We start from the raw sequence: 19,161 nt of genomic DNA, 5'->3' as shown, positions 1-19,161 counted from the left end.
AAAGGGGCCATAGCCTGCAAGCAGGGGGGATTGTGGGAAAGTGTGCACTGTTCCATGGCAACAGCAGCGTCGCAGTTCAGACAGGAAAACAGGGAGTGATTGAACACATGGGGAGAAAAACAGTACAGGGATGTAAGTAATAAAAACAGCACATTTGTTCTCCTTTACATAAATGTATTTGATGCACATCGGAATTAATCCACTTTGCTTCATGGCACCCCCCCTTTAAGACCCTTTCACACAGACCAATGCAGCCCTGATAACCAGCATTGTTTGCAGCAATCGGTGCTTGTTTGCTGAGCTTTCACAAGAAAGAAAACAACCTAACACTAGTGTTGAGCGGATCTATCAAAATATTCGGGTTCGGCAATGTCATCCGAACCTAAAAGCTCAAGTTTGATTCCCCGCGGCTGCAGAAGTTGGCTATGGCTGTCTTCATATTTTCCAGGACAACCTAGGGCAGCAACCAACTTCTGCAGCTGCGGGGAAACAAACGCTGAGTGTTCAGGTTCGGATAACGTTGCCGAACCTGAACATTATGACAGGTTGTCTAAACACTTTCTAACACCCATGAATTGATGCATGAGATTAATGTTGACAGTCAGGGTTAATGGATTATAAGAAGCTCAGAGAGTAAAGCCAGGCCACCGCCTGATGCACAGAATCCTTATATACTTCATGCTTTATTGGAGTCCACTCACTCTCACCTGACCGCCATGGTAGCTTCTTTGTATTTTCAGATGGCACTTATGTGGGCAAAGTTTAGGGTCTTCTACGGCCCTACAAACCTGGATCACCATGGGATCTGCCCAAGATGGCCCAATGACTTTATGTAAGCAAGCACCAAGCTGCTACATCAGCGCTCACTTACTGAGCCTATACACAGCTTACTAATCGTGCAGCAAGGGGTGTGTGGGTGTGTATGTATGTATGTATATATATATATATATATATATATATATATATATATATATATATATATATAGCCCTTGTCTAATTAGTGTAAAAAAATAAAGCTATACCTACCTCTCTGCACTCCCTGAAGTCCTGCTACCTTCAGCCTGCTCCCCGCAGTGTCTGAAGTGACAGGCCGCTCCGCCAATCACCAGGAGACAATGCCACTGCCAAAGCTAGCAGGACATCAGGGAGTGCAGAGAGGTAGGTATAACTTTAATATTATTCCCCCCCCCCTTATTTATCAGCTGTGCATCGCTGTTACACATAGCAATGCGCACCTAGCGGACGATAATTTAAGGTCAGGACTTAAAGACACAATCAGCCGATGATCGTTGCCATTGGCTAATCATTGTCTTTATTACACTGAGCGATGATCTGCCAGTCGGCCTGATTCAGCAGATTATCGCTCAGTGTAATAGGGCCCTAAGTTTAGATGAGTATAACAATGGGGGAAGGTCTGGGTGATGAGACCTGTGTGGGCACAGCCTTGCGTTATAGACACGGGTAGCCCCTGCAATGTGGGTAACAAATGCACAAACATGCAGGGTTCACAAATAATTGCTAATGTTTCCAGATTATGTCCAGGTATAGAACAGGCGGACACCCACCAGTCTCTGAGCACCGTGACTATGCCTGGTAAGGGCACTATTACACAGAAAGATTATCATGCGACAACTCATTATCTAGTAAGCGATAATCTGTCCGTGTGTATGCAGGCAACCATCAAACAACTAACAAACATTTGTCCGTGTGTCGCTGAACGCATCTTTTGAGTTGACCATAAAATCATAGCAAATCTTTTGGTTTTAGTGCACATCGTTCATTTGTAGTTACAATAGTTCGTATACTCGACTATACAAGTGTTCGGAATCATAACTATCGACTATCGTTCAATGTATTATGGCGAATCGTTTCAGGTTGTTTCCAAAATCTCTTGTTTACAATCGTTTATCAAAAAAAAAATCGCTTTGTCTAATAGGATCCTAAGAAGGCATGGGGTTTGGCCATCACTACTTAGCGATTAGCCAACTATGCCATCAATGTGGTATAGTCTCAGAGGGCACAAGGGAAGGAATTGTTTTGGGAACCAATGAGAAGTAATAGAAGAATGAAATCACAACCAATTCTGATCTACATCTTGGCAGGAATTATAGGCTTCTATGTGTAACCTGGGTGCAGCTTGTGGTTACTCGGCTCTGTGGTACATGCTGGCACGATCGGCCTCAGTCAGGCTGCATGTACAGATGTAGGTTGGTAGACGTATCGCCAGCTTGGCATCCCCCACACATGTACTCTCCAGGAGGGCACCCCCATCCACACTCCCATCAGTATCAGTGACATTGCTTCAGAGGTTTTGCACTTGTCCAAGTGGGTGGAACTTTATTCATACATTAGAGACAAGGCCAAGAGATGTGGGGTAATAGGATGGTGTGTGCCCCCTGCTGCTGCCTGGCATGGAGCCTTACCCCAGCAGGCCCCTGTATAACCCTGAGGAGCAGCCCTGATCATTAGTGCCCCTGAGCCCCACACTCACCTGTCTGCCGATCCGGCTGCACACAGGAAGGACAGGGCACACACGTAGGCGATACGACTACGACTACAGCTACAGGCTCTCAGGGTAGAAGCCGACACGGGAAATATCCTCCAAGCCGGATAGAAAGGCGGCCGTGTGGGGGCGACAGGGCTGTGCGGCTGACTCGGGGATCCTCGGGCAGCTGTGGAGCTTCCTTCCCTTCGGCCTCTACCCGGCTCTTCAATTCTCAGCTCCTCCTCTCCACGTCCAGCTCAACGTGGCAACAAAAGCTCCGCCTTACAACGCAGCTTCTACTACAGTAGTACAGTACAGCGGCGCACCGGCCATAATATTGCTCCTCCCCCTTACAGTATGTTTTCTGTGGTGCGCAATATCTTATACACCTCACTGTTAATACACAGCCAAAGAACTAACGGAATAAATATCAGAAACTATAGCGCCAGAATCAAATATGGCCGCCGCGCTCTCACCGGATGTGACGTAGAAAAGACCCAACTTCCTTCTGGCAGCGACGTTGCACACGTGACCTGCGCACGTATATACGCTATGACCTCGTGGCAGAGCGCTCTCAGTCCCTTCGCGTCGAGTAGGTGAGTGTACGGCTCGGCTCTCTTCGTGGCGCTGCTCTGGCCTTCGGGACTTCTCAATGGCGCCAGTAACACCTGCCCTATAGTGTACAGAGTTCTTTAAGGTGGCGCTATACGGCAGTATTGTGTCTGGTGTGCTGCTTTATGTGGCTCTCGTCCTTAATTGCCCAGTAGTGTTAAGTTTCTCCTACTAGTGGCTGTTTTTATACCTAGGTCATGGATGTGGCCTTCAGCTGTTGCAGAACTACAATTCCCATCATGCCTGGGCAGCCAAGGGTTTTGCAGCAGGTGGTGGCCTGAAGCTCCCCCCATCCCTGCTATACACCTAAGAATTTGTGGGGAAACTTTTATTTTGCATCTGTAAATGCATGCTGGGATGTGTAGTCTCTGGCAGGGCTGGGAAGTCCTGCATTTTATCAGACTGATTCCTCAATCTAACTCCAGCTTGTTCATAAATGGCAGACACCAGGGGAGTGGGTTTTTTTTTTCTGTAGTTTGTATTTTTTTTTCCCCCTGACTCCACAGATCTGGTCTCTGGACATTGCTAAGTGTTGCCGAACTATTCAGGGTTAGTAACCTATTCAGCATATGAATCCTGGGAATTGGATTCCTGGAAAAATGGTTGCAGTCTATGGCTTTATTCAAACTTTTAAAACTTACCTGTCATTGAGACTCTGATTGACTTGGGATGTGTTATTTTCTATTGGAGCATTCACACTGCACTTTTATGGAATAGGGTACAGGCTGTAACTGCAGCACAGCTTCACCCCTAGAAGTCTATGGGAGATCCTGTTATTTTTGTGGATTAGGAATAATTATGGAAGTAATGTCTACAAAAAAAGTAAATCTCAATCTTGTATTAGATCTGAAATTACACTGTGGACAATTTTTTTAATTTTTTTTCCTTTGGATGACAATTGCAGACATAAAATACAGTCCTGACAAAATACTGAAACGTGTGCATGAGACCTAAGGACTGTATGCTTGTCTTCCAGGACTCCCTAAGGTGGCATCCAGCCTCTGCAGCTGTGCGGAATCAAATGCCAAAGAGTCTTGTTGAACCACCTGTTCATGACTGTACCACCAGGCCCAGGCTGAAGCACTTGAGGTGGGCTGACCCACCCTTAGTGGGAGGAAACCCTAGCCCCTCTGATAGGGTTCCATTGATTCTAATGGAGGGGCTAGGGTTTCTTCCCAGTAAGGGTGGGTCGGCTTGCCTCCAGTGCTTCAGCCTGGGCCTGGTGGTACAGTCGCTTTAACGGTTTGTCTAGTCCACTTAAAACTAGACATTGCTGATCTACAGTATGCTATCCATTAGATATATAGATATTGTGGCTATTTCTGTAGATGAGACGTGTACAGTGCTGATTGCTGCCTGTGACTGGATATAGCACCAGCAAATGTTGCACTTTTATTGTATGTTGTAATGGCTTTGGTTGAGGTGGAGAAAGGGTTACATTGCAGATAGGAGAATAATCCTGCTCTTAGCCTCCAGGTATTCATGTGCTTCAGTGTAAATCCGCCTCTTTACTGTTCCCACTTTGGGTAGTGTCTAGATACTTTGCTTTAGTATTGCTGTTCACATTGTGATGGATTGAGGTTGTACTCTAATCTGTCCCTGATGCAGATGATCCCTGTCAGATCTCCTTTCCATCCACCTGGCCACCTTTTATTACACGAGGAAGCGCCCCCTGTCTCCCTTCTTTTCAATTCTGTTTCAGAGGCGTTCTAATATGTGCATGCATCCATTGATGACCATTCCGGAGATGAATGCCTGTGACTTACACAAGCCCCCATGAGGGACTATGGCCACCAGAATAAAAACCACACTAACACGTGAGTATTCAATGTTCTAGGGTATTGAAGGATTGTCTCCTGTAATATGCCAAGTGGGGTTGGTTTCCAGCATCCAGTGATGAAGCCTTTTCACTGCTGTTCACATCATGATTTAACTGTGATTAGCAAATGACTGGCTGAGGGTGGCTAGAAGGATATATCCACTTGAGTTTTAAAGGGGTACTCCAGTTTTTTTTTTTTTAACCAGCTGATTTAGAAAGGTATACTGATTTGGAAATCTACTTAAAATCTCAAGACTTACAGTACTATGGCCACCTCTGTCTGTCAGGAACTGTCCAGAGCAGGAGAGGTTTTCTATGGGGATTTGCTACTGCTCTCGACAGTTCTTGACATGGCCAGAGGTGGCAGCAGAAAGCACTGTCAGACTGGGAAGAATATACCACTTCCTGCAGGGCATACAACTGCTGATGAGGACTGGCTGCTGCAGGGCCTTTTTGGCGGTGACCGGATCCCTTTAATAGAACTCTGTAGGAAATGTAGCTGTCTTTTGGAATGTAAAATGGAAGTTTCTGGTCCTCCTATCTTCCCCTTAAAATTTGAAGAATAGCCTCCAGTACATGACCTTGACTACATGTTAAGGCTTGTAGAGGTCATACAAAGCTGCTGTATATGTGGAGCGAAGAGGAATAAAAATCACATTGGTAACACTAGAAAACTAGTTCAGCATTCGTGTATATGTAGCCAGTTCAGATGGTTTATATTGAGGGAAATAACTTTTCTTACAAATGTGTCTTCGCTTTTTGCAGGACCTACATATTGACGCAAGTCAAAGTGCTGGATTGTACTTGAACAGGTAGGATCTCCACATCTCACACAATGGATTGCTTTGGACTGCAGCCATAAAGGGGTTGGGTAAAATGCTGACTCGGGGTGAGAGTTTACAGTACTAGCGTAGTGCTTTGCTAAGCTCAGCTGTCTGCTTGTTAGCTGGCTAGCTTTGAACAACTCGGTTCTTCTCTCTGGATGTCTGGAACAGCTGGACCCAGTCCTGGGAAACTTCTCCCAGTTTCCCGGGAATGGATCCTTCTTTTCCAGACACCTAGAGAGGAGCAGTATGGAGTTGTTCAAAGCCAGCCAGCTGACAAGCCAACAGGCAAAGCATAACACTAGTACTCTGAAAATTCACTCATTCCTAATGCTGATGACTCCTACCCCCTCAGAGACTAAAAACTGGTTCCATATTTCTTTAGTCTCCTGCCCCATTTCTGAGCCTGACGCTTCATGCTGAAGACACAGCTCATAAACAGTGTCCCTGGCCTGCTGTCTCTGCACTCTGTAATGCCGGGAGGGTTAATTGCAGTGAGGTCACCAGCAACTTGACCTCAAATGAACCCTCCCGGTGTCAGACTGCAGAGACAGCCCACCAGGGACACTGTTTACATGAGCCAATCTCTGAAGGGAGACCATAGCAGAGGCTAAGTAAATGGCGCACAGTTTTGTCTTCAGCAGAAAGCAGCAGCTCAGAACTAGGGGAAAGACTGAGGTAAGTATGGAACAAGTTGTTGGTCTCCAGGAGGGAGAATAATTCAGCATGTAATTTACCCAACTAGATAACCCCTTTATTGCAATAAACTGCAGTGCTACAAGGTTGCAGTGTAGCCCAAGCCTAAGTTCTTACAGCTGACCAATGATGACTTTGCCATCTGATGCACCGCATGTGCTGAAAATTAGAGGCTGTTTCTGAATGGCTGTACATAATCTGTTTGTGTAATTACCATTACAGTAGGAAGTTGGCACCACGGCATATTAACGTAACGTTTTGCTACTGCAGAGAATAACCAATATGGTGGTAATTCTTAGTGTGGCATTGGTTTTGGTAAACTTTAATCTTGAGTTTGAGGAGCCCTTCTAACAAACAGGATGTGGACATCCTCTATAATGTTAGACTGTCAGTAGGTTTAAATTGTTCTAGCTAAGGGTAGAATTTGGCCACTAGAGTTAGAACCAAGCTGAGACATCCTGTTTTGTACAGATAACTTCCCAGCATGCCCCTTTCTATCAGACAGGAGTGCAATGACAGGTGACAGCAGTATATAGATAACAGAGGTAAATACTGTAGCTGTTGCTCACATCTCAACCCTCTCTAATGGAATGGGCCCACAGAACATGCTTAAAAATGTGTCCCATACAAAGAATAGGGTCTGCAATGTTTATGCCTATGTCCATGAGACCATCTTTAGAGTATATCTAATCTCTTTGCAGTAATGCATTTATTTTGAATATATTGTATGCTATAATATAGCAGACTAACTAATCACTTTTTTATTTTAAGCTTCTATGTGCTGGTCAGTTGTAAAGATGAAGAAACAGCAATTTCTGGAGAATGTTCTTCACACAAAGGTAATAAGATATTGTTAAAACAAAGACTTAACACTGCACAATATACCAAATGTGGTTTTATTCTTTTCTCCTGGAAAAAACATTCTACATAACCCCATTTGTTTTACCTATGTCCAATGATTAAAACTTTTTACTGCTGTTCACATTATGATGCACATGATTATATATTTTTTACATATGAGGACATAAGGGCTGCATGTGTCTGTGGCTTTCCACTTTTTTTTTTTTTTTTTTTTTTTTTTTTTTTAACTTCTCACTTGTGTTATAGGGTGAAAAATGAACACTGATTCTGCAGAAGCACAGGTAATGTTTATAGAAATCTACACAAAGTATAAAAGGTCTATTGGAACAGTGGTGTGAATTTAATATTCTGAATTCCTGACTTTGACAGCACCGGCTTGAAAGGGGTAATCTGTAGAGATGAGTGAATAGTGAGCTTAGAGTATATACTCTTGTGTATTGTGATGCTCAAACCAGTACAGCATGGTGCTTGAAGAGCATTGATAGTCTCTTCCCCTGCATGTTCGGCAGTTTTAATAAACCAATAAACATGCAGGGACGGGGCTGGGAGGTCCTGCTGTGCAGCAGCTATTTGGGCTGCTGTCATGGCACTGATTGGATGGCTGCAACAGGTGACCTGGGTCTACATAGACAAGGGTCTCCAGATGCTAAAAGCACTTGTGGTCTGTTAGCTGACAGGGAGAGCTGCTGGAGCAGGGACAGAGCAGGTGTAATGCTTGATTATACAGTTGGGTACTTTAAAAGCTAATCGCCTACCTAACAGTCCTTTAAGTACTAGTAGTCTGTCACTGTGCCTGAGCAAATTCCATATATACCAGTATTGTCGTGTAGTAAGTCTGTTATCCACAACTGTCCAAAAATCATCTGCCATACGGGTGCACAATTTTGTCAAAAGTGTAAGTGGTGTAATCCAGGGATCTGGGAATCTTGGATGCATCTATGCATGCTCCCCCAGCTGTGACAGTTCCATTTCTGTGGTGGTTTCATTATCTTCTCAGGGTTTTCAGGTGCACCAGACATTGTCCCATCTTTTAAATAGGAGGCACCTGGAAAAATGCTCCCAGTCTCCCATTGACTTTAATGAGGTTTGTTACTCATATTGGAAAATGTCCTTGATCTCTTTGCCTTGTTTGCAGCTACTGTAGGCAGTCAAAAAGCCAAAAGTAACCCGAGTTCTATTAACTTTAATGGGTCTTTTTAGCAAACTTTTTAGCACTGCGAGTTATGTTGTGTAATTTACCTCTTCAGTTGCTTTCCGCTTCTTGACCACCTCTGGTGGCTGCAAATGGGCTAGAGGGGGGCCAGGAAGGAAAGATTTAGATGGGAATACTGTCTTTAAAGGGGTTGTCCAGCAAAAATCTTTCTTTCAAATCAACGGGTGTCAAAGTTATAGAAGTAATTTACTTCTATTAAAAAATCTCAAGTCTTCCCATACTTATTAGCTATGTCATGCCAGAAATGTTTTATTTTCAGTCTGACACACTGCTCTCTGACATCCGAGACAGGAACTGTCCAGAACAGTAAAGGTTTTCTATGGGGATTCCCATAGAAAGCCCCCCCTTCTCTAGAGTTACTGTCTCGTCAGACTGAAAAAAAAACCTTTCCTGCATGACATATAGTAGCTAATAAGTATGGGAAGAATTGAGATTTTTTTTAATAGAAGTTACAAATCTTAACTTTCTGACACCAGTTGATTTGAAAGTGTTTTCCTGGACAACCCCTTTAAGGACATGAGCCCTGTGTTTTAAAGTGGTACTCCAGCCATGTAAAATTTTGTTGCTGTCCCTGCAGAACACTTAACTAACATTCTATTTTTTTTTCACCACACTCCCGCTGCTGTCTCCTGGTCTCCCACTGAACACTCCTGCCACCACTTCTGAGACTGCCTGCTCAGCCAATCACTGACTGAAGTGGGACAGCAGTCGGCAACCCATAAAATTTACATGGCCAGAGAACCTCTTTAATGGTGCGTTCACACCTACAGGATCTGCAGCTGATTTTCTGCAGCAGATTTCAGTTAAATAACTGAACACAGCATCAGATTTGATGCTGTGTTCAGTTATTTAACTGAAATCTGCTGCAGAAAATCAGCTGCAGATCCTGTAGGTGTGAACGCACCCTAAAAGTGATTTGTCTGGGGAGCAGAAGACTACTTAATTGTGATCCAGTTGCAATAGTAAATCTAGGCCATTGCTTTTAAACATACTACATGAGCAAACTTGCAGCAAGATCAGGTTTGTGTGAACCTTATCACTTGGCCATTGACTCCCGCTGCCTAGAAAAGGTTGATAGAGCTATAGGAGTAAAGTTGCACGATCAAGTTCACATGAACCAAAGCTTACTGTGAGTTTGCTCATCTCTAGCACTTACTGTTCTTAAGTACAGTGAAGTTTTGCAGTATAAAGTCATGAAGGGTTGTAAAATTTTATAAGAGGTCAGTGCCTTTAAGGCCACACTTTTACAAATGGGTACGTTTTCTTCCTTGTCATACACATGCAGTAAATGATTGACATGGTGTGCCTTATGGTGCGTTTACACAGATTTATCTGGCCAATTTTGGAAGCCAAAGCCAGGAATGGATTTGAAAAGGAGAAATCTTTCCCTTATGACCTGTTCTGTTTAGTCTGTTCCTGGCTTTGGCTTCAAAAATCTGTCAGATAATTCTGTGTGTAAATGCACAATTAGTGCAAGATATGGTCAGCGGGACTGGGCCACTGAACATGAGACTGACATTGGACACTTTGGTCCTATAGGCAGAGAATTTATAATTCTTAGAATCATAAAAATGCTCTTTTTATTTCCCTGTTGCTAATTAAAACAAATTTTGTTTTCACAGATTACATGTCTAAGGAGACCCAGACAGCCTTAACACTCAGAAATTAAAGAATTAAGATGTTTCATGTTTCATTGCAATAGAAATCTCTAACAATATATTGTACTAGTTATTTGTCATTTTATGCTATTGCCATTAAAATTCTACTTTAAAAAAGACCTAAACTGAACTTTTTTTCTCTCCTCGCCCTATGACTGCACCCCTAGAGAGGACCACCTACTCCCATTGGACAGGAAACAAGATCCCTTGAAGCAAAGTGCCCCACTAATTTTCTGTTTCCTGTCCCCAGAATCAGGCTGTCAAAGCCTATCTTTTGCTTATTCCATTTTAAGTTTAAAAGTCCATAGCGCTTGCATTTTTTCACCTAGAGACGTATATGAGCGTTTATTTTTTGCGAAACCAATTGTACTTTGCAATGACAGGCATTGTTTTTCCATAACATATGCTGCGAAACCGGAAAAAAATCATTTGCGCTGTCAAATTGAAAAAAAAACGAATTTGTTTTGATTTCGGGGAGTTTTGCATTTACGCCATTCGTCCTATGGTAAAACTGACTTGTTATGCATGTTCCTCAAGTCGTTACAATTACTATGATATATAACATGTATAACTTATATTGTATCGGATGGCCTGTAAAAAATTCAAACCATTGTTAACAAATATACGTTCCTTAAAATCGCTCTATTCCCAGGCTTATAGCGCTTTTATCCTTTGCTCTATGGGGCTGTGTCAGGTGTCATTTTTTTGCGCCATGATGCGTTCTTTCTATCGGTACCTTGATTGCGCATATACGACTTTTTGATCGTTTTTTATTACATTTTTTTCTGGATTTGATGCGACCAAAAATGGGAAATTTTGCACTTTGGAATTTTTTTGCGCAGACGCCGTTTACCGTGCGAGATAAGGAATGTGATTAATAGTTCGGGCGATTACGCGCGCGGCGATACTAAATTTGTTTATTTATTTAATTTATATTTATAAAATGGGAAAAGGGGGGTGATTTGGACTTTTATTAGGGGAGGGGATTTTTTATTAATAAACACTTTTTTACTTTTTTTTACTGTAACTAGAAGCTCCCCTGGGGGACTTGTATATAGACAGCACTGATCTCTCATAGAGATCAATGCTGTGTATATACACAGCAAAGATCGATTAGATCGGTCATAGATTACTATGGCCTGCTGCAGGCCATAGCAATCTATTGCCGAGCTGGGATCAGCGTCATTCCGACGCTGAGGCCTGGCACGGGCAGAAGAACGGATCTCCGCAGCATCACCGTTTTTGTTATCTTTTTAACTCTGTGGAGCCTTCACTGTGATGCCCCGCCCCCTCCCGGGTTGCCCCGCCCCTTTTCGGGTGCTGCGGACTGCAGCATCCTGCCTTTTTATTAGGATTGTGGCTACACTGAGTCTACACTGAGGGATGTTGCTCCCCCCTGCCACGTGTGTGTGGTCTCCCGGGAGAGCTACCACACACACTGTTCTATTCCCAGCAGCTTCTCCTGCCACCTACTGGTGGAAGTGGTTATTACACCATTACATATATAAGAATGGCTTGCATCAAGTTTTCTTATGGCCAATGTTCCATATAATGTTCCAGCAACCCTTGGTCTGCAGATCAAGCATTTTTGGTGCTGGTTGACCCCTCTGTGTGAGATTTTATATATTTAAGATTACATTAATACTTATATACACATTCTGGTGAATGGTTCCCCTCCAACCACATACGCACAGACACATTCCCCATCACCATACAGTGTTTCTGTGCCCTCAGTGAGATCCTTCTGCTACATGGTGTCACAAGTAGGACACTGCACCAGACACGTTACTCACTACTAGACAGAGTTTACTGTGCTCTGAGCAGAACCCTCTGCTACATGGTGTCATGAGAAGTACATGGAACCAGACACGTTACCCGCTATCCAGGCAGTGTATGTGTGCTCTGAGCAGAACCCTCTGCTACATGGTGTCACGAGAAGTACATGGAACCAGACACGTTACCCGCTATCCAGGTGGTGTATCTGTGCTCTGAGCAGAACCCTCTGCTACATGGTGTCACGAGAAGTACATGGAACCAGACACATTACCCGCTATCCAGGTGGTGTATCTGTGCTCTGAGCAGAACCCTCTGCTACATGGTGTCACGAGAAGTACATGGAACCAGACACGTTACCCGCTATCCAGGTGGTGTATCTGTGCTCTGAGCAGAACCCTCTGCTACATGGTGTCACGAGCAGGACACGGATCCAGACACGTTATCTGTTTCCAGGCAGTGTATCTGGGCTCTGAGCAGAACCCTCTGCTACACGGTGTCACGGTAAGTACACGGAACCAGACACGTTACCTGTTTCCAAGCGGTGTATCTGTGCTCTGAGCAGAACCCTTTGCTACACGGTTTTACAACCAGGAGAACCGTCTGCTACATGGTTGGTCATACAGGTTATGGGACCAGACACATCACCCATTGCCAATCATTGTTCCTATGTTACTCAGAGCTACCCCCTCTGCTACAGGATGTCACAAGCACAACACATGTCCTGTCATTCACATCACCCCTTAGCGGGCGGTGCTTCAAACCTGCCTCTCATCTTCATGACAGATTCTTTTACTACATGATGTCAGAGGCATAGAACTGGACACGTTATCCCCTCCCAGGTGGTGGTACAAGGTTATTCAGAGCTCTGCCCTCTGTTGCATGATATGGCTCCAACTACATTACCTGTAGTTTGGTGTGCACAGATTGTGGTATTCTGTTACACGATGTAATACACCTTCTTCAGGTCCACTCATTATAGTGCATTATAGTGGTGATGCTTGGCATTTCTCGTGTCCAGTTCTCGTTTACATTGGGACTCAGTCCTCTTCTCTTCCCTGCTCCCAGAGCACACCCTGTAGGCTTCTGTTTGCTTGTCTAGTTTACAGGTCTGACCAGGCACATTACCTGCTTCCAGTCCAGGGATTTGTATCTCTTGAATGCTGGTCCTTGGTTACTTACTGCTTGCAGCTACTCTGCTCGTGTTACCCTGTATATTACCTTTCATCCTCGTAGGACTCCCATGATAGGTGCCTGTCACTTCAGGGGATCATCATAGGGTAACTTGTTACCACACCATTTCGTCTTCTGTATGTTTCCACTAGCAAGTCTCATTACCTGCTCTCGGGCAGTGTAACCTTGGTTTATTCCTCTCGGGCCGTATCCTTTCTAAAGCCCGAGCATCCTGCTACGTGTCCCACTACACAAGGTACAGAACCCCCTGCTTTACCTGCCCCCGGACTGTTGTACTGTCATACTCTGGTCCTCTGAGTGGCCGGCAGCATATAGGTACAGTCACTATTTCATCCTGGTACTGTCAGGGTGGTTCTTCTGTCCTTCATCTGGCATAACTACCATGTTTTGGCATTTGTTTCACTGGCTGTTACCCAGTAGTATGGCTTAGTAACAGTAGTAGTATTGTATTGCCTAGACCGTCCCCTCTGCTATACTGCGGATGGCCCTCAGCGAGGTTTGTTCTTATTGTCTCATGGTGCTCTACTTCAGGAAGCTGTCCTTGGTCAGCACCAGCCACATTGCCTCTTTTTGATCTGGGTGAAGTGAGGCCTCTCGGTTCCTCAGGTAAAACAGTAAGGGTTTCTTCTACCCCTGGTGTATGTAGGACATCGACTGCCTACATGACTCACAGTGCTGCTTTAGGACTTCTCCTTCTGCATCTGCCTATGGCCAACATGGCTAGTATTTAGTCCTCTCTCTTAGGCAGCTGCAGTCTCACAGGGTAAGGATTCCTGTTTATTGCCTGTACTGTTTCTCTACCGTCCTAAGCCTAGGTGTATGGTCCCTTTGTGGTCTAGCTTCTCCAAGTGTCCTTTTTTGGCCATATGGACTATGAAGCATTGTTGTTCTCAGTTCAGGGTTTTGCAGTGCTCCCGCATACAGTTATTCCTACGCTCTGCAGTAGCACACTGTTGTGCATGACCCCCCTATCCTAGGTTTGGTTTTTTACTACTCAGTCAGGAAATCTTCAAGCAGTCCTTCTCTCCTCAGTGAGGATGGAATATTTAGTATAATAGGTATCCTACAGTCCTCCAGAGGACTGTTATTCCGAGATTGCTTCTTCCGACAGGCAGGTGTGGGTTTTCGGCCCTCATTGGCCTCTATGAGCACTCCTGCTTGACTTGCTTGTCCTTGGTCTTCTTGTTGACCTGCCATGCTCTCCAGATGGGACTTCGGTCCTCCTCCCTAATCTTGTCTCCCATGTGGAGTCCTCGAGAACTTCTCCCTTAAAGATTTCCTCTACTTGCAAACAGGGTTGTTCACTGGCCCATGTCTGGCCCTACCTAAGGCTCAATCGTCTCAGAACCTATTGCATTCTGGCCAGGCTTCATTTGTTCGGCAAGTTGCCAATTCTCGATCATCTTTTCTCATTCACCATTAAAGTCCCCTTGTTTTCCTGTTGCTCTGTCCACCAGAATGCATCTGGCTCTCGCCTTTCCAATTGCCTAGGGATCCGATTGAGCTGGTTGATCCGCTAATCTCTTCAATGTGGCCATTGGATCCCGCATAAGGTTCCTTTCTCAAGCAATGTCTCTGCTCACCCTTTGAGGCGTTGGTTTCTAGATCTAGTCTACATATGGACTCTAGTCTATGTATTAACTGTTGTTCCCATTGTCCTGTGACAACTCCCGTGCCCATCAGCCTTACCTCGACCTCCCTCAACGGTTTTCTTCTTTGACTCCATGCTCTCGAGTACCTCTAGGCTTCCTTGGAGCGGAGTGTTTTATATGATCGACCTCCTTTCTTAGGCTTTAACAGCCCATGGAGTTTTTTTTCCCGGCCTACCGGCTTCCTCTGCTCATCTTTTCTGTCGGACACTGCGGGGTACCTGGTACTACTGTACTCTTTTCAGGACAACTTGCTCAAGATTCAGATCATGGTTTTCTTTTCTCCCTCTCCTTCTTTCCCTGGACTGCATTACGCTTGGAAAGCTTTATTCTTATTACCATGTATGTGTTTCTCAGATGGGGTAATGATGCTTTCTCTTCTCAGTGAAGACTGTACTCCTAGGCCTATGGAGCTTCCAGCCTGGCCATTCTTCCCTGCTCCATAGTCAGGGACGCAGCTTCTCCTGCATCTCATGTGGCACCTTCTATGAGAGACTCTCAGTCCTTTCTCCTTTATTTGACGCCTTAGGCCTCTAGGTGCCACGAAAGATTTTCCAGTCTCTCCCGTCATGGGAGAGTCCCTGCCGCCTGTGGTCGCCTACTTGGCTGGGCGTCTGCTTTTTTCCCCCCACATCTAGCCTACTAGTTCTGTTGGACTCAATGTTACATCATGTTGCTGGCTTCCAGGAAGGCCACAACCCACTCTGCAGTGCAGCACGTTGCTCCAGGGACTAGACCTGCTTTCCTTTGCCGCGGACCTGTCGGGGTTTTCTCTGACGCATTCAGCATCATCCCTTGCTCTATTCCTAGTTGATGGTTGTGTTGGTGCTATTCAGTGCCTTCTCGCCAAGCACTCTTGTCTAGCGGTTATCTTTCCCACCCCATGGACTGCTTTTGGACGTCCCATGGTATCTGTGTCCCCCAATAAGACGCACGAGAAAAGAGGATTTTTTACTCACCGTAAAATCTCTTTCTCGTAGTCTTCATTGGGGGACACAGCACCCACCCATTTTTCTTTTGGGTTTTTCCTCGGTATGGTAGTTTTCTCCGTTTTGGTGTTATTCCTACTTTACCTGTTCTTGACTTCTCCTACTGCTCTGGCACAAACTGGTTTACCTCAGTGCCTTTGGGCGGGTATATCCTGCTCAGGAGGAGTCACTTCCTTTGTTTCTTTCTTAGTGTCAGCGCCTCCTAGTGGCAGCAGCCTATACCCATGGTATCTGTGTCCCCCAATGAAGACTACGAGAAAGAGATTTTACGGTGAGTAAAAAATCCTTTTTTTTATGTATACAGGAAAATGTTAAAACAGGTGCAATTAATGTAATGAGTGCAGAGTAGGAGGTGCTTCTTAAAGAAGAATTAACAGCTCTGTGAGAGACAGAACTCTTGCTGGTTGGTCGGGGATCAAATACTTATGTCATGCAATAAAATGCAACTTAACTGTTTAAAAGTTAAGTATCAAATATATATTTTCACCATTTCTTTTCCTATTTTGTTCCCTCCTCCACCCATGGGACTAGAATATGCGATCTTCTGTTCACACATACATTACAATACAGTACTTAAATGTTTTATATCATGTTGGTAAGTGTCCAGTAATGTTAGAAACCACGCAGAATTACAGAATAGTATAAATGTTTATTTTTCTGTGATTTATTTAGCTTTTTACAATATAGAAAGTTTCTTTGAATAGTTCTAGTAAATATAAATTTGTCTGTTATTCTACTTTCAGATGTACACAGAACTAGAAAAAGTACAAGGTTTTCCAAATAGTCATAGCTGAAAGAACAATGTCATAACTATTTCAGGCAGCAGGTTTATGAAACGGGATTAGGCCGCGTTCCTACATGGCGAGGTATGCATATGGATGAAACAGCCCCCTCCCCCATGGTCACCAATAAGCACAAGTTTGCCAGTCAATACTGGCAAAATCACCTGGCTATTGGTGAATGCGTATGGGCATGGTTCCAGCTGGTTGTGTTCTGATGCATGCTGTGATGCGGAATCAAATTTAGAGATGTCGACATATTTCATAACTAGTGGGAGTCAGTATGAAACTTTAAGAGTTGTTACTGGTATGTTAATGCTATGTACGATCAGTGTTTAATATGCTACAAGAAACACATGTAAATGCACAATATTTCCCATCATACAAACTATTTTTTTTTTTCATGGGATAAATTGTTCCAGTTGTAGGAAATAGTGATCATATTAGGGGGACTCTCAACATTAACAGTTATAACAGAAGAGTTTGATATTTAGCTATTTCAGGCAGATGCGTGCATCTCAATCTGTAAGACACTCCCCTGCCTGGTTTAGGGAGGGTTCCTCTGCCAATCCATAACATGTTGTGCAAATAAGCCCCATGTGTCACTTACTGATGCAGTTGTTCCAATTGAGAAACCTGGGAATAAATCCAATCCTTTATGGTAAAAAGTTGATAGGCTCTTTCATTTTTATATTTTAAACTTTCTTCTCCAAAATCAGACATGCCTTTGAGGTAAAATTTCATCCACAATTTATCTATTTATAAGCTTCTCTGTGACCAGATTACCTCTACATTACCCTTATGTCATTATATGAAGTCATGTTGGGTGATGATACCGTATGGCTGGGTTTACACATAGTGTTTTTATTGGTATTTGGAATTCAATTCTTTCAGTCAGTATTTTTCCCAAAACCACGAGTGGGTCCAAAACACAGAAAAAGGTGCAAACCTTTCCATTATGTTCACACACACATTCTTGGTTATGTTTACAGAGGTTCTGGTGCTGTGCAACAGGAGAGCTGACCATACAATATGAACACCCCCAAGATTCTGCTACTGAATGCAGACACGCAATAGCTGTACACATGCATAGTGAAGGGGAGACACCTAGTAGCTATATGTATAACATTGCTTTAAACAGAAAATATATATTTTTTTTAAATTTAGTATTTTTGCAAAACCGCTTGCGATCACAACCCCTGTTGATTTCTTAAATAGTGTCTCTTTACATCATCCACATGACAGCACCACATGGAGGATGTCATCCTAATGCACCTTGACCGAACAGGAAATACAGAGGTTAAAAGGGCACTTCCCCAATCCCACCTCAGTGATTTTTCCTGTTCCTGTCAGGATCAAGTGGAATACAGAATTACCTGTGATCCTTCCAGGTCATGGGTCAGGACAGCTAGTTATTCCATTTAGTGAAATTATCTGTACAGTCCTTTCTTTAAAGTGACTCTGTACCCACAATCTGACCCCCCCCCCCCCCCCCGCCCCAAACCGCTTTTACCTCCAGATAGCTGCTTTTAATCCAAGGTCTGTCCTGGGGTCCATTTGGCAGGTAATGCAGTTATTGTCCTAAAAACTTTTAAACTAGCAGCCCCCTACCCTTTGGCCGTGGCTTACATTGTATATGCATGAGGCTGGCACAACCTTTCTGTCCCTCATCATTAGGAATGCTCCAGACAGATTGCCTCCTATTCATCAGCTGTGAGAGGACGGCACATGGGCTGGATCGTTAAGGCACCTGTGTAGTTTTCACTGCAGACGAATAGGAAAAATGGTGGGGAGGAGGGACGGAGAGGTTGTGCCAGCCTAATGCATACACAATCTAAGCCACGGCCAAAGGGCACAGGGCTGTCAGTTTAAAAGTTGTTTTTTATGACAATAACTGCATCACCTGCCGAACGGACCCCAGGACAGATCTTGGATTAAAAGCAGCTATCTGAATGTACAAGTGGTTTGTGGGGGTCAGATTGTGGGTACATTGTCACTTTAAGCCATTATTGGTTCCCAAATAGCGTTGGGTGAATATCGAGCATGCTTGAGTTCGTCTGAACCTGCACTTTCGGCATTTGATTAGCGGGGGCGGCTGAAGTTGGATAAAGCCCTAAGGCTATGCGGAAAACATGGATATAGTCATTGGCTGTATCCATGGTTTCCAGACAACATTAGGGCTTTATCCAACTTCAGCACCCAACACTAATCAAATGATCGGGTTTGGACGACTCAAGCATGCTCGATATTCGCTCATCTCTAGACTCAAGGGTAACTTTTTTTGGGGCTGGTTTGCAATTTGCATTTACTATAAAAAAAAAAGGGCTTTTTTTTTTTTTTTTTTTAGAGTACTCAAAAGTAATTTTTCATTTAACAAAACAAACTGCGGCATGCAAAGCCTTTTAGTGTCCACCTGTATTGGTTCCACTCCTGGTTTTGGTAAAAATTAGAGCTGAGCGAACCTCGTCTGAACTCAAACTATTGACATTTGATTACTGGTGGGTAACGTTGAATGCCGCCCTAAGGAGTCCTAGAAAACATAGATATAGCCTTTGGCTGTATCCGGGTTTTCTAGGCAGCCCTAGGGCTGCATCCAACTTCTTCACCCA

General features: G+C 44.1%; 1 protein-coding gene and 1 long non-coding RNA gene across 18 annotated transcripts in view; one reads left to right on the top strand and one right to left on the bottom strand.

Moving 5' to 3' along the window:
* Positions 1 to 2,949, bottom strand: part of SEC31A (SEC31 homolog A, COPII coat complex component) — a 51,762-nt gene extending 48,813 nt beyond the window's left edge. For 7 of the 16 annotated variants that reach the window (XM_069978066.1, XM_069978068.1, XM_069978069.1 and 4 more), the window contains exon 1: positions 2,492 to 2,947. The gene's annotated coding sequence lies outside the window, so the exon portion shown is untranslated. Of the gene's footprint in view, positions 1 to 2,491 lie in introns of all 16 variants that reach the window. The other 9 variants (XM_069978076.1, XM_069978078.1, XM_069978072.1 and 6 more) reach the window with 3 other exon arrangements.
* A 74-nt stretch (positions 2,950 to 3,023) lies between these two features.
* Positions 3,024 to 10,287, top strand: LOC138797648 (uncharacterized). 2 transcript variants are annotated; one of them, XR_011363970.1, is made up of 6 exons: positions 3,024 to 3,081; positions 4,800 to 4,914; positions 5,682 to 5,728; positions 7,208 to 7,275; positions 7,544 to 7,578; positions 10,133 to 10,287. It is a non-coding gene; the product is annotated as an uncharacterized lncRNA (long non-coding RNA). The 2 variants fall into 2 exon arrangements; XR_011363969.1 differs by lacking the exon at positions 3,024 to 3,081 and having other exon boundaries at positions 4,283 to 4,914.
* Positions 10,288 to 19,161: the final 8,874 nt, after the last annotated feature.

The sequence above is a fragment of the Dendropsophus ebraccatus genome, chromosome 7 (assembly GCF_027789765.1).
Source record: "Dendropsophus ebraccatus isolate aDenEbr1 chromosome 7, aDenEbr1.pat, whole genome shotgun sequence".
Taxonomy (NCBI): domain Eukaryota; kingdom Metazoa; phylum Chordata; class Amphibia; order Anura; family Hylidae; genus Dendropsophus; species Dendropsophus ebraccatus.
Note: the sequence above shows the minus strand (reverse complement) of the source record. Positions and strands in the feature narration are given on the sequence as shown.